The 13,094-nt window shown below is 44.4% G+C and overlaps 1 protein-coding gene across 1 annotated transcript in view; it reads right to left on the bottom strand.

Moving 5' to 3' along the window:
• SARS2 (seryl-tRNA synthetase 2, mitochondrial) overlaps window positions 1–13,094 on the bottom strand; it is a 278,053-nt gene that overhangs the window by 234,495 nt on the left and 30,464 nt on the right. The window lies entirely within an intron of this gene.

Genomic DNA, 13,094 nt, shown 5'->3' with positions numbered 1-13,094 from the left:
AGAGTACCTTAAGCGCTACCTTTGATTATAATACTGCATATTTTGTACTATTTTTGGCATGCCTGTTTCCAGCACACTTCGTAGGATGTGTTGCTTTTGTAGTGGTACCAGTTTGAAACTCGACGAAGCATAGCCAGTCCCCCCGGAGGGGACGCCTAATAGGGACATGTATATTAAGTATGGTTTTTATTCCATAATGTACAGCACGTTATGGAATAAATACACTTTTAAAGATCCTGAGTTGCATTGGCCTATGCATGCGTCATTTGATTTGCGAAAGATTCAGTATGTGGAGCAACGAATGTTTAAGCGAAAGGCTAGGCAAGATATGTTTGACTGTGTGCGAATGTGGGAGAAAGAAGTGCGTGAGCGAATGAAGCGTGAGCAAGCCTTGATTGAAAAAGAACAGCGAAAGAGTATCCATGCGAAAGCATTAGAAACGAAAAATAGGGAAATGAAAAAAATTAAAGAGAGGGAAGATAGGGAGCGTCATTTACAGGTAAAGGGCCAATACGCTGTTCGTAGACCTCTTTATCCTATTCTTAATAAACCCCAAGATGATTCTCTCTTATTAGATCTTTGTCCACCTCCGTATACTCTTTCTTCTGCTCCTTATGAGTCAGATGAGGACTCTCCCGCTGACCAGGACAAAGCTAGAGAAACTTGCTCGATGTTATCTGCTGAACGTGCGTCTCACATTAGATCTGCTGCGCGTAAAGCCGGTCGTAGTACTGCCACTGCTTCTGAATTTTTAGATAGTATAAAAGGTTGGCAGGAAAGGGAGCAAATATATTTTACTGATACATTTGCCGAAGAGGTTATTGAAAGATTTAGGAAACATTCGGTAGAAATGGAGCCTGATGATGTAGCAGCTGATTGTAAACAATTACGTGACAGTCTTTTTGTCTTCTCCCAGGTGGCTGACATGATCAGACGCTTGGTTAAACTGCATGTTGAAGCAGCCTGTTTGCGAGAGGAGAAAAAGGCAGCAGACGCAGCTGCACAAACACCCCAGCTCAGCATGGCACGAACTTCTACTCTTGAAACAGATAAGAATGTTGTGATTAATGTGAAACCCATGCGGGAAGCCGCGCCTTTGTATGTTCCTCCTAAAGGAACGGGTACAAATGATGATAAGACTTCTACAGATGCTAAAGGTTATTTTATTTATAATTGGGTTTACACTCCTTGGATTAGGGCAGATGTTATGGCCCTTAAAAATGCATTGCCTGATCCGTGAAAGAATCCAGCAGCCTTTTATGAGGAAGTTGAGGGTGCCATTAGTTCTTGTACTATGACTTTGCCTGATATTGATTTGTTTTTTGGACTAATATTACCGCTTGATATGTGGAGAAATGTGCGTAAAGTTGATGACTGTGCGACATTTGGAGCATTATGGAAAGATTTAGAGCAGTTAGATGAAGATAGAGAACCTGCACAGAAACCGTGTCAGTTCATTTTAAATCTTCCGGCAGCTAAATTAGTTAAGTTAAAAACGATTACTCCCCCTAAAAAGATAGATTGGACTGTATTAGCGTTGTGTAAGCAAAAGGCAGACAAATCGGTTTCAGATTTCTTTACACGCTTTGAGGAGGCTTTCAATGATTTTAGTGGCCAGTCACTGACAGATGACACGGGTAGGCATCTGTTTGTCGATAAATATGTCACAAACCTTTTGCCAGGAATAGCTAGTCGCCTAAAGGCCAGTGAGAGTTCATGGACTACCTCTTCTCCGGTTTCTCTCCTAACCATGGCTCAGTATTATGAGCGACAAGAATTAGAAGCTAAAGGTAATGAGGATAAAAAGTCTAAAGAGTTGAAAACAAAGGTTATGTTAGCTCAAGCGTATGGACCGCCTTCTAGAGGTAATGATAGAGGCGGACGTGGCTCTTCTGGTACGTCTTTTCCTTCTTATACTCGTTCGAATTTATCTGTTGACCAGTGTGCGTACTGTAAGAAATTTGGACATTGGCTTTCTGATTGACCAGTACGGCGTGCTCAGCAGGGTTCACGTGGTCGGGGACAAATGAGAAATCGCTCAGGATATTCAGGGCCTAGAGGAAGCACGAATGATCGCGCTAGGTTTGATGCAAATACACGTGGGCAGGATGGCTTTAACACTTTTGATAGAAGGAACCAATATCAAATGTCCGACTATGTGCCCTCTGATTTTCAAGATTCTGCTTATGCATAGGATTGCCTAGGATGGGGTAAGGAATCAGTTGAAGTTCCAGTAGATCAGAGGGGTCCCTATGTTACAGCACATGTTTTGGGTTCTACTGATCAGATTCTGGTTGATACAGGAGCTACTCGTAGCACCGTGTCTAAACAATTCGTTCCAAGGGCTCCCCTTTCTGGCTTAACCATTACATCGATAGGTTTCGATGGAACACCTTCCTTAGCCCATTGTCACAACCACTTGCATTCCATGTTGATAAGTTTACTGCTCCGTGTCCGTTTTTGCTTTCTCCAAACACACCAGATAATATTGTGGGACTTGATATGCTCAAATATTTCAGGGCTACGATACGATGTTCTCCGGAAGGAGTACAGAATATATTGAATGACAACTACCCTGTGATTGAGAGATCCTGTATTCTTAAAGAGCACATTGCATTAGCTTCACTCCCTAGTAACTTGTGGGCTACTTCAGACACCGATGTAGGGCAAATGGTTATTCCACCAGTGCATATTAGTGTCAAGGAGGGTGCTTCATTGCCAAGACTGCCTCAGTATAACATTTCTCGAGAAGGAGAAGAAGCACTCACACGCATTGTACATGATTTGATTAAAGTAGGGGTCATGGAAGAAGTTTCTTACAATGTTTGCAATAGTCCGATTCTTCCCAGTTTGAAAAAAGATACTGACACTAAGATTTACAGATTTATCATGGACTTGAGAGAAGTAAACAAGATTATAGTACCGCAGTACCCTGTGGTTTCTGACATAACGACACTACTTACTTTGGTTCCTCCGACAGCAACTACATTCTCTGTTATAGACTTGAAGAACGCTTTCTTTTCGATCTCTATTCATCCTGAAAGTCGATATTTGTTCGGTTTCACTTTGAATAAATCGATCATATAGATTTTGTAGAGATCCTCAGGGCTATACTGAGAGTCCTAGTATTTACAGTCAAGCATTGAAGAGACAGCTTGATTCCTTTACTTTGCCTGAAGGGGTGGCTCTCATAGAATATGTCGATGACATCTTGTTGGCAGCAAATACGCCTGAACTATGCGAAGAGTGTACTTTGTCTTTGCTTTCTTTTCTTGCTACACACCATCATAAAGTGTCACGAAAGAAATTGCAATATTGTAGACCTAAGGTGACCTATTTAGATCACCATCTGTCTAAGGAGGGCCGTGCATTGACACCAGATGGCATTCAAGCAATTTTAGACACCTCAGAACCTTCCACACAGAAAGATGTCCGTGCATTCATTGGTTTGACTTTGTTTTGTAGGCAATGGATATTGGGTTTTTCACACATTGTTAAATCCCTGCTCGCGCTTTTGACTAAAACACTCCGATCCCCCTTCCATGGACAGATGAATGCCAAAATGCTTTTCATCAGTTAAGACAAACTCTTTGCTCTGCACCAGGGTTAGGCACACCAGATTACACGAAGGCTTTTACACTCTATGTACACGAGAAAGATGGGTGTGCATTGTCAGTTTTAGTACAGACACATGGTGATAAGCTAGATATATTTTGGAGCATGTACAAATCAATCTGCTCTATCCAATATATGCACATATTCATAAAGAAACATAAGAAGGCAACAGCACCAATACGGGACCAAGAGCAATTTTAATCCATTATCTCTAGGTCAACCAAGCCACACATTTTCGGGCTTTTGTTCAGTACGAATCATATTGGTAGTCCCAAACGGAGTGGTTAGAAAGAAAGGGGAAATTCATAGAGTAGTGACATAAAATATTCACAATAGTTATACAAGTCAGTACGGATCCACCAGGCCAGGTTGTACAGGACGGATGATTGTGGATCCGTACTGACTTGTATAGCTATTGTGAATATTTTATGTCACTACTCTATGAATTTCCCCTTTCTTTCTAACCACTGAACAGGCTTTACTGCACCTCTTTTCTATTTTTGCACGCTCCGTTTGGGGCAACCAATATGATTCGTACTGAACAAAAGCCCGGAAATGTGTGGCTTGGTTGACCTAGAGATAATGGATTAAAATTGCTCTTGGTCCCATATTGGTGCTGTTGCCTTCTTGTGTTTCTTTATGAATATGTGCATATATTGGATAGAGCAGATTGATTTGTACATGCTCCAAACTAATGAATGCTGACTGAATAATTTAGTTGATGAAGTAGATAGGTCTTGGACCACTGTTTATTAATATCATATGATACCCGGGTACAGTACCTTTGGGTTACCCCATTATATTAATGGTTACATGGTGACAAGCAGCGTCCCTGTGCATATTTTTCTGCAGTTCTTGATCCTGTTGCTCGTGCGTTGCCTGGGTGCTTCCATTCAGTTGCTGCGACAGCTGTGTCCATACGTCAGAGTGAAGGGATAGTTTTGTCACACAAACTGTTGGTGCTAGTACCCCATGCAGTAGATGCCCTTTTGAATCAGACTAAGACACAGCACTTAACTAGTGCTCGTTTGACAGGATACAAATTGACACTATTTGCACATCATATTACCTTGAAGAGGTGTGCAACACTGAACCCAGCTACTTTGTTGCTATATCCTGTGACACAGTCCCAGTCGAAGGAACCTCACGATTGTATAATTCTCACTGAGGAACAGACAAAGGGTTGCATAGATTTGCAAGATACACCCCTTCCAGAAGTAGATGGGGAACTGTGGGTTGATGGGTCCATTCTGAAGCTACCAGGTGGCACGACTTCAGCTGCTTATGCAATTACCAGGCTTGAGACAGTAATAGAAACAGCTCGCATACCTTAGAAGTCGGCTCAAGCAGCTGAACTAATAGCTTTGACACGAGCGTGTGAACTTAACACTGACTTATGTGTGAACATTTACACGGATAGCCGCTATGCTTTTGGAGTGGTTCATGATTTTGGCCTACTCTGGAAGGAAAGAGGCTTTCTTACATCCCACGGGATGCAGATAATGCACGGAGACTTAGTGCATAATCTTTTGACTGAACTTACATACCCGAAGAAAGTTGCCATTATGAAGTGTAGCGCACACAAGAAAATCATTGACAAAATAGGACAAGGCAATGCCTTCGCAGACTGCGTAGCCCGTGAAACTGCAATGCAGCGAAGCACTACATCCATGTACGTAGTAAAATCACAAGCTGAACGTTGGCATGATGCTAGAGAGAAAGTATTGGATATACAGAGATCTGCTTCTGTGGAAGAGCTTGAGCAATGGTCTAAAGAAGGAATGTTAGATGATGAGGGCTGTTGGCGTAACAAAGAAATGAATAAATGGAAATTGCCTGCAGCCTATTTACAACCTATGGTTCAAATGGCACATGGGCTGGCACATGTTAGAGCTCTAGCAATAACTAAATTGCTTACACAAGTTTGGGAGCATCCTGAAATTGCCAGAACAGCTAAAAGAGTAGTACAGTCCTGTTTGATCTGTTGTCAGTATAATCCTGGAAAAGGGACACAAACTCCTACAGGAGGGTTTGCTACACCAACCGCACCTTTTGAAGTTTTTCAGATGGATTACATCCAACTTGAATGCTGCAATAATCTAAAATATGTCCTAGTGGTGATATGTGCTTTTAGTAAATGGATAGAGGCATACCCTACGAAGGATAATACTGCTCTTACTACAGCAAAGGTGCTTCTGAAGGAATTTTTTCTCCTAGGTATGGTGTTTGTAAGCTTTTGTGGAGTGACAACGGACCTCATTTTATTGGGCAAGTTGTTGAGTATGTCCTGAAAGGGTTAGGGATCAAACAGAAATTCCATACAGTCTTCCACCCGCAATCAGCAGGATTGGTGGAAAGGTAGAACGCTACTTTAAAATAAAGCTGGCAAAAATACTGCCTTCCACGTCCCTAAAGTGGCCAGATGCACTACCTTTGGCATTATTATCCATAAAATCGGTGCCACACTCAGGATCAGGTCTTACCCCGTATGAGGTGGTATTTGGGAGACCGATGAACATTTGGGGAATTCCTAAGCCACGCCCCATACATGATGTACCTTGTGTTCTGTTGAATGATTATTTGGCACAGTTAACCGACAGTTTGATCTCTATTCATCAACAGGTTCGAGAAGCTCTTCCTGACAGATCTACAGGTGAGGCCCACGAACTCTGTCCTGGCGACTATGTGATGGTCAAGGTCTTTGACAGATCGAACAGCTTGGAACTGAGGTGGCGAGGTCCGGAGCAGGTGCTTCTGGCTACAAGGACAGCAGTTCGAGTGACTAACAAAAAGAACTGGGTCCACAGCACGCATTGCAAGTGTGTGTCGCCCGCCTTGGTGGAACCTGCTGTGCTGACCGACCTTCGAGAGATTCTGGAAACGGAGAAAGGTCAAGCTATCTCACCTAACAAATCTGCGGAAGTCTTCCCGGACCACACGATTCCTGGAGCATCGCGATATCACTTGAGACCGAGGAAAGAATCTACAGTATTGAAAAAGACTGGTTGAGCTACCGCCCTGGGTTTGTGAAACAGAGAGCCAATGTGGCAAGGGGGTTGGGGGGGGGATCAGCCCTGCATTAGTGTAGTGACACCAGTCTTGGCCTGTGGTGAAGAAATCAACGGCTGCCCAGGGAGAAGAGCTCCAACAATTGTTTTCAACAATTTGTTTTTAAAAAGATCAATCATCACTGTGGCGAAAATGAATACCAAAAGAATTATTTGTGCTGTAGGGTTTGTTGTTGCCCTGGTGGTTATGGAAATAATCACCTGGTTTGTTGAGAAAGTGGCTCCTGCTCGACAGCTTTTCGTTGCCACTACTACAGCTCCAGTGGAACACCATTATTATATGCTTCCCTATCATGAGCAGAAGCATCGACAATCCTACCTGTATAACACATTCATCCAGATGTTGCATCATACACAGAATGCCACGAATACTACCAATTGTTGGGTGTGTGGGATGATACCTGCACACCAAAAGAAAGGAGGAACACCTTTTATTTCTCTACCGTTTTCCCATAATGGTATATGTCAAGCTTGGTATGCGCTTTTGTTTGCTTCCGGAAAGCCCTCAGTAGGTGGAATTATCTTTTGTTTGAATAAAGAATGCTACCAAGATGAATATGGTTATCCTCAAGCTAAAGGGACTAAATGGGAATGGGAAGAGTACCAACTTTTTCACAAATGTGAGAACTATTAAAAACACTGGACCCTTTGTGATTTCTGTAACTAGAGCTAAAGCATATTTATGTATTGGCAGTGTTGGGAGAATTCCTGCAGGACGAAGTGAATGTATTTCTACATTAACTATTGAAGGTACTAATAACAGTAGTTTTACATTGTCGCACAATACGTACTTCGTGTGTGGTAATAAAGGATACTATCAATTGCCTGTTGGGTGGTCCGGGGTATATTACATATAATTTTTGTTAACACCTGTGTTTTTAGAACCTGCATCATATCACCTTGACCTAAAGTTGTACAATGATATTTCTAAGAATAGATACAAACAAACAATAAGTACAGATTAAGTTGACCAGACAGATACCACTTTGCAACAATATGTCAATTTCAATTTGGGTTTGTTCTTCTTTGTGGGTGCTGCATTGAATAGCAGAAAGATCAGACGATTGACTTGTGTTGTGGAAGCTGTCACCAATCAGACAGCCATGGCACTTGGGAACATTACAGAAGAACTGCAAATTGCAAGAATTGTAGCACTCCAGAATAGGATGGTGCTTGATGTGATTTTGGCTGATTGAGGTGGTGCATGTCGCATCATCGGTAGCAGTTGCTGTGTTTTCATACCTGATCACTCACCTTCAGTTTATGATGCAATCTCTAAACTGCATAAGATTGCTGCAGAAATTCACCCAGAGACTGGTACATGGACATTTTCAAACTGGATATGGACACTCTTTGCTACTTTTGGCTGGAAGCTACTGACTAGTCTATGTATACTACTGGTGATACTATTTACATACTTGTAAACAATGTGGTCCTATGCTTTGCCCCATGTGCATCACTGCTTGTACATCTGCCATAGGAAATATTGCAAATTTAAAAGCACAACAAATGTTAAACAAAGAAATTACTGAGATGGTGAACATCAATGTACAGGATGCATATTTAGATTACTGCAGATAAACGAATGTTTTCAGCTAATGCTGAAAGGGTTGTTTGTTGTATTGTGTTCTTCCTATTGGTCTGAGGAATCTGTGCAGAGAAGGGAGAACCCCTAGCACTGGTAGGCCTTGCTGAGGCTTACCACCACAGTGCGCTTTCTTGGATGCAGCCATTCAAAGATTTTACTGTTAAACTCCTCCAAAATGTTTACTGCAGTATGAGATTTCTCCATGGCAAACATGGCTACTGTTGCATGTTTCCGAGTAGCTTGAACAATTATGACACTATCAACACCTGTAGCTATCTTCTCTCTAACCCCCGCAAAAGAGACCCAGTGTGCAGTGATGCACATGTAATCAACGGCTTGGCAACTGGTACACATGTTTGTTGGCAGGTGGATAGTGTGAACAGCACTCTTCTGCAAAGCTGCCCCAATCACGTCCAGCACATCTTGATGTAGTGCTGGAACCGCAACTCTGGCAAAATAGAGCAGCTAGGAACCTTCCATTTAGGGCAGACTGTTGCCACGAATTCTAGAAAATCCACCCCTTCCACGAAATAAAAAGGGAGAAGGTCCAGCGCTAACATTTTAGCCAGCATTGCATTATAAAGACGTGCCGTTGGGTGGTTGCGTTCAAATGGCGCCTCGGACCAAAACTTCCTTTTAATGGTGGTCTGGAATGTTTTCATATGTGATGATAATCCAGACTTTTTCAACCCAGTTAGGCTCATTGATGTACTTTTTCGCATTGGTGTCTCTACCAGACTCTTACTGTGCCACCTAGATGTTGCTGGGGTAGAGGGTGTGGGCACTACCACTGCAGTGCTGCTGCCAGGGGTACTGTGTGTACCAGAAAAAATGTCTCACTTCTTCACCTCCCCCCTGCACGATCAGTTCCTCGTCATCACCAGATGCAATATCAATGGCTACATTTATACTTGTACTTTTTGCTTTCCGGATGTTACTTAGGTGCGCCTCCCACTGGATGCTGTGGTGTTTTTGGAGATGACCTCTCTGGCCTCCGGTACCATAGTTGGTACCAAGCTTACCCCGACTAACTACTTGTTTACAAATCGAACAAATAATTTAGTTTTCCGCCTTTTTGCTAATACTAAAGAAGTCCCAAACTGGGAAGTTGAGAATTCTGGTGATGTGAAGAAACATTTCTATAGCGCATCTATCACTCCAAGGAGCATCTCGGCACTCAAAGACCACAGACAGATGTAAACTGGTCATACTGCTCTTATCCGTGGGGTCCAACACTCAAACTAACGCTTTGCACGCTGTGTCCGCAAGACTATAAATCCAGGTCTTAAGTAATTTTCTGAACCGTGTTTCAGAAGGAATTTGACGTAAATGGGGTGGGGAGTTTGTTCCAGGCCCTGGACCCGATTACTGCCAGGGATTTCCCTCCCTTGGTAGCAAGCCTAAACTTGGGGATAATTAGCAGATTCGCGTTTGAGGATCTAAGGTTACGCGATGGACAGTAGCACCTAAAAGCTTTCTGGAGATATTTTGGTCCTTGAGAATGGAAGGCCCTAAAAGTTATGACTAGTATTTTGAACAAGATACGTTTGTGAATAGGTAGCCAATGAAGAGCATCCAGCGCTGCAGAGGCAGAGGACTTCCTGGGCCATCTAAGCACTAGGCGAGCGGCTGCATGCTGGACCATCTGCAGCCTATGTAGGACCGCTTTATTCAATCCCGCATAAAGGCTGTTGCAATAGTTCAGTCTCGATGTTGGTGGTGGTGCTGGAGGTGCCACTTTGAATGCCAGATGAAGTGGAGGATGGGCGTGGCGGAAATTGTCTCAGTTGTGCACTTACAGCACCACTACTTGAGGTAATGGAGGTCGAGCTGGATGGAGGTCCCTGCGGCCCTTCTGAAGAGAAAATATGGAAGCTGTAGGTCGTGTTTGTGTAGTAGTTACCTGTGTTGGTGGTGGTACCAGTGCCACGCCGCCCACATCCCGCGCAGCATTTCAGAATAGGGTAAAAATGTATGTCTGCTGCATGCCCGTTGGGGCTGGAGTGACAACTGTGATGACTGGGTCGTCATCGTCAGACTCTTCATCAGCAGAAGAATATACCACTTCTACTTTTTCTTCGTCATCACCCATAACTGAAAGCCTTGCGGGAACCTTCTTTTTACCTAGCTTTGTCGGCTCATGGCGTGTTTCCCTCTCAGACTGAATTAGTGGGTGCCAATCAAGATCTAGATCATCAGAAGGAAGGGGGCTTGAAGAAGAAGTTGTACTAGTAGCCCTCCTTTTCCTTGCTGGGGATCTGGAAGACAATGGATCATCAGGAGTGGCTTGCTCGGCTGATACCTCTGCATGAATCTCGATTTCCTCATGTGCCGCTACTTCTGGAGGACCAAGCATTGTGGGCAGTTGTGCCTCTCCTTGTTGCACCTGTGGTTGTCATTGCGGTTGGGGTTGAACACTCGTCAGATGAGTTACACCCTGCGTTGATTGGATGCTACTTTGCGATGAGTCAACGCCAACATCACTGGTCGATGGTGAAGTGGCTGCCTCTGCGGCACTCATGAGCTTGGGCCTAACTTGGCGTGGTGGCACTGACACCAATGAAGCGGAGGTGCTGTTCCCAGCTTGGTCCCCGGGGAACACCGCTGCTGCAGGCGTATTTTTTTTTCCCCAGAAAAGTGTCGGTCGGCACACCAGTCTCCTTGGTAAGTGGCGCCACTTGCTTCTTCAGCTCCTTCTTACTGGCAGTGGCAATGGCAACTTTCTTGGTAGAGGAGCTACGGCCACCTTTCTTTGGGCCCATCTTCTTCAGATGTCAGAACAGCAGGACGCAGTTGCACGAGTTGCAGAGTTGTCTGTGGCCACACGGGACGTCACGTGACATTGTGTACACACCGCAGCTGATTTCTTCCTAGCACTACAAGTGATGATGATGAGGAGGATTCCTGGTTGAACATCTGTTAAATAAAATTTGCATAATGTTGTGCTTCAATTAATACTATTGCATCTAGGGGTTTATTATTATTATTATTATCACAACACACCAAAAAAAGGAAAAACCCAAACTAAGAATTGCAATTCTAATCAAAAATGGATGTTTAAATTAATAGAAGAGAGACCACACAGAGAGAGTTGTTTCATGCACCCATTCATCATATAACCCTAGGCCTACTGGCCCGCAACCACAAGATTGCCGGCCTATGGCAAAAACTGCCTGGCCTCAATATGCCCCACCCACATGGCCAGGCTCTGGACCAGGCCCCAACAACACCCAAAAATGATGTTTAAATTCAAGAGACCCCACAGAAAGACTTTGTCCATACACCGCTGAGTACCCCTGGGCATAATGGATGAAAGCAAGGCAGACTGGGTGCAGGCCTATGGCACTAAGCACACTACCTGGCTTCAAAATGGCCCCTAGACCCACACCCACATGGCCAGGCCCTGGACCAGGCCTCAAAATGAACCCCACCCACGTGGCCAAGCCCTGGACCAGGCCCCAACAACACCCAAAAAATCGAAATACACACAAAAATCACCCCAATCCAATGCCATCCATGCCCTAAATGATGTATAAATTCAAGAGAGCCCACAGAAAGACTTGATCCATGCACCACTGAGTACCCCTGGGCATAATGGATGAAAGAAAGGCAGACTGGGTGCAAGCCTATGGCACAAAGCACTCTGCCTGGCTTCAAAATGCCCCCTAGACCCACACCCACATGGCCAGGCCCTGGACCAGGCCTCAAAATGGCCCCCACCCACACGGCCAGGCCCTGGACCAGGCCCCAACAACACCCAAAAATCGAAATACACACAAAAATCACCCCAATTAATGCCCTAAATGATGTTTAAATTCAAGAGACCCCACAGAAAGACTTGGTCCATGCACCACTGAGTATCCCTGGGCATAATGGATGAAAGCAAGGCAGACTGGGTGCAGGCCTATGGCACAAAGCACACTGCCTGGCTTCAAAATGGCCCCTAGACCCCCACCCACATGGCCAGACCCTGGACCAGGCATCAAAATGGCCCCCACCCACATGGCCAGGCCCTGGACCGGGCCCTAACAACACCCAAAAAATCGAAATACACACAAAAATCCCCCAATCCAATGTCATCCATGCCCTAAATGATGTTTAAATTCAAGAGACCCCACAGAAAGACTTGGTCCATGCACCACTGACTACCCCTGGGTCTACTGGCTAGTGTGGCTTTAACACGCACCCCAAAATAAAAAAAAACTTCCACATATAACAGTGAGCTATTCAATTCCATGCCATCCATGCCGTAAATGACATTTAAATTCAACAAAACTCACAGAAACAGTTGTATCATGCACCCATGACTAACCCTGGACCTACTGTATACTGTGGCTACCCACAATATATAAATTGTAGTTGCAACAACTGCAATGCTCCAAACAAACAACACCAACTTACTTGTAAAATCTCAAATCCAAAAGTGATCTAAACAAAAAGTCCTCAAATACAAATATCCAGTAGCAGCCACAAAGAGTAATCTCCAGATCCAAATGAAAAGTGACCAGGACATGGACAAAGCACTGGGAGGAGCCTGCTGGACAGGAACAGGAAGTAGGAGACTCTGGGGCACTTCCTTCCTCCCACCCCACCCCCCCCAAAAATGGCCGGATGTCAGCTGCGCGTCGCATCTACGTATTCGCAATTGTTTACTCTTGTGATGCATGATCGCGGGCCCCGTATGACGTATTCGCTTTATCAAAGTCTCGCAGTGCAAGATGGCGGGACTCCATGACATACTCACGGTCGAAAAGTCTCGCGCGATCACGCAGCCAGATCCAAAATGGCGCACGCAAACCGGGAGGAAAACAACTCGGCGAACT

This window comes from Lissotriton vulgaris, chromosome 9 (assembly GCF_964263255.1).
Source record: "Lissotriton vulgaris chromosome 9, aLisVul1.2, whole genome shotgun sequence".
NCBI classification, from domain to species: domain Eukaryota; kingdom Metazoa; phylum Chordata; class Amphibia; order Caudata; family Salamandridae; genus Lissotriton; species Lissotriton vulgaris.
The sequence above is the reverse complement of the archived record's forward strand: the minus strand, read 5'-3'. Positions and strand labels throughout refer to the sequence as shown.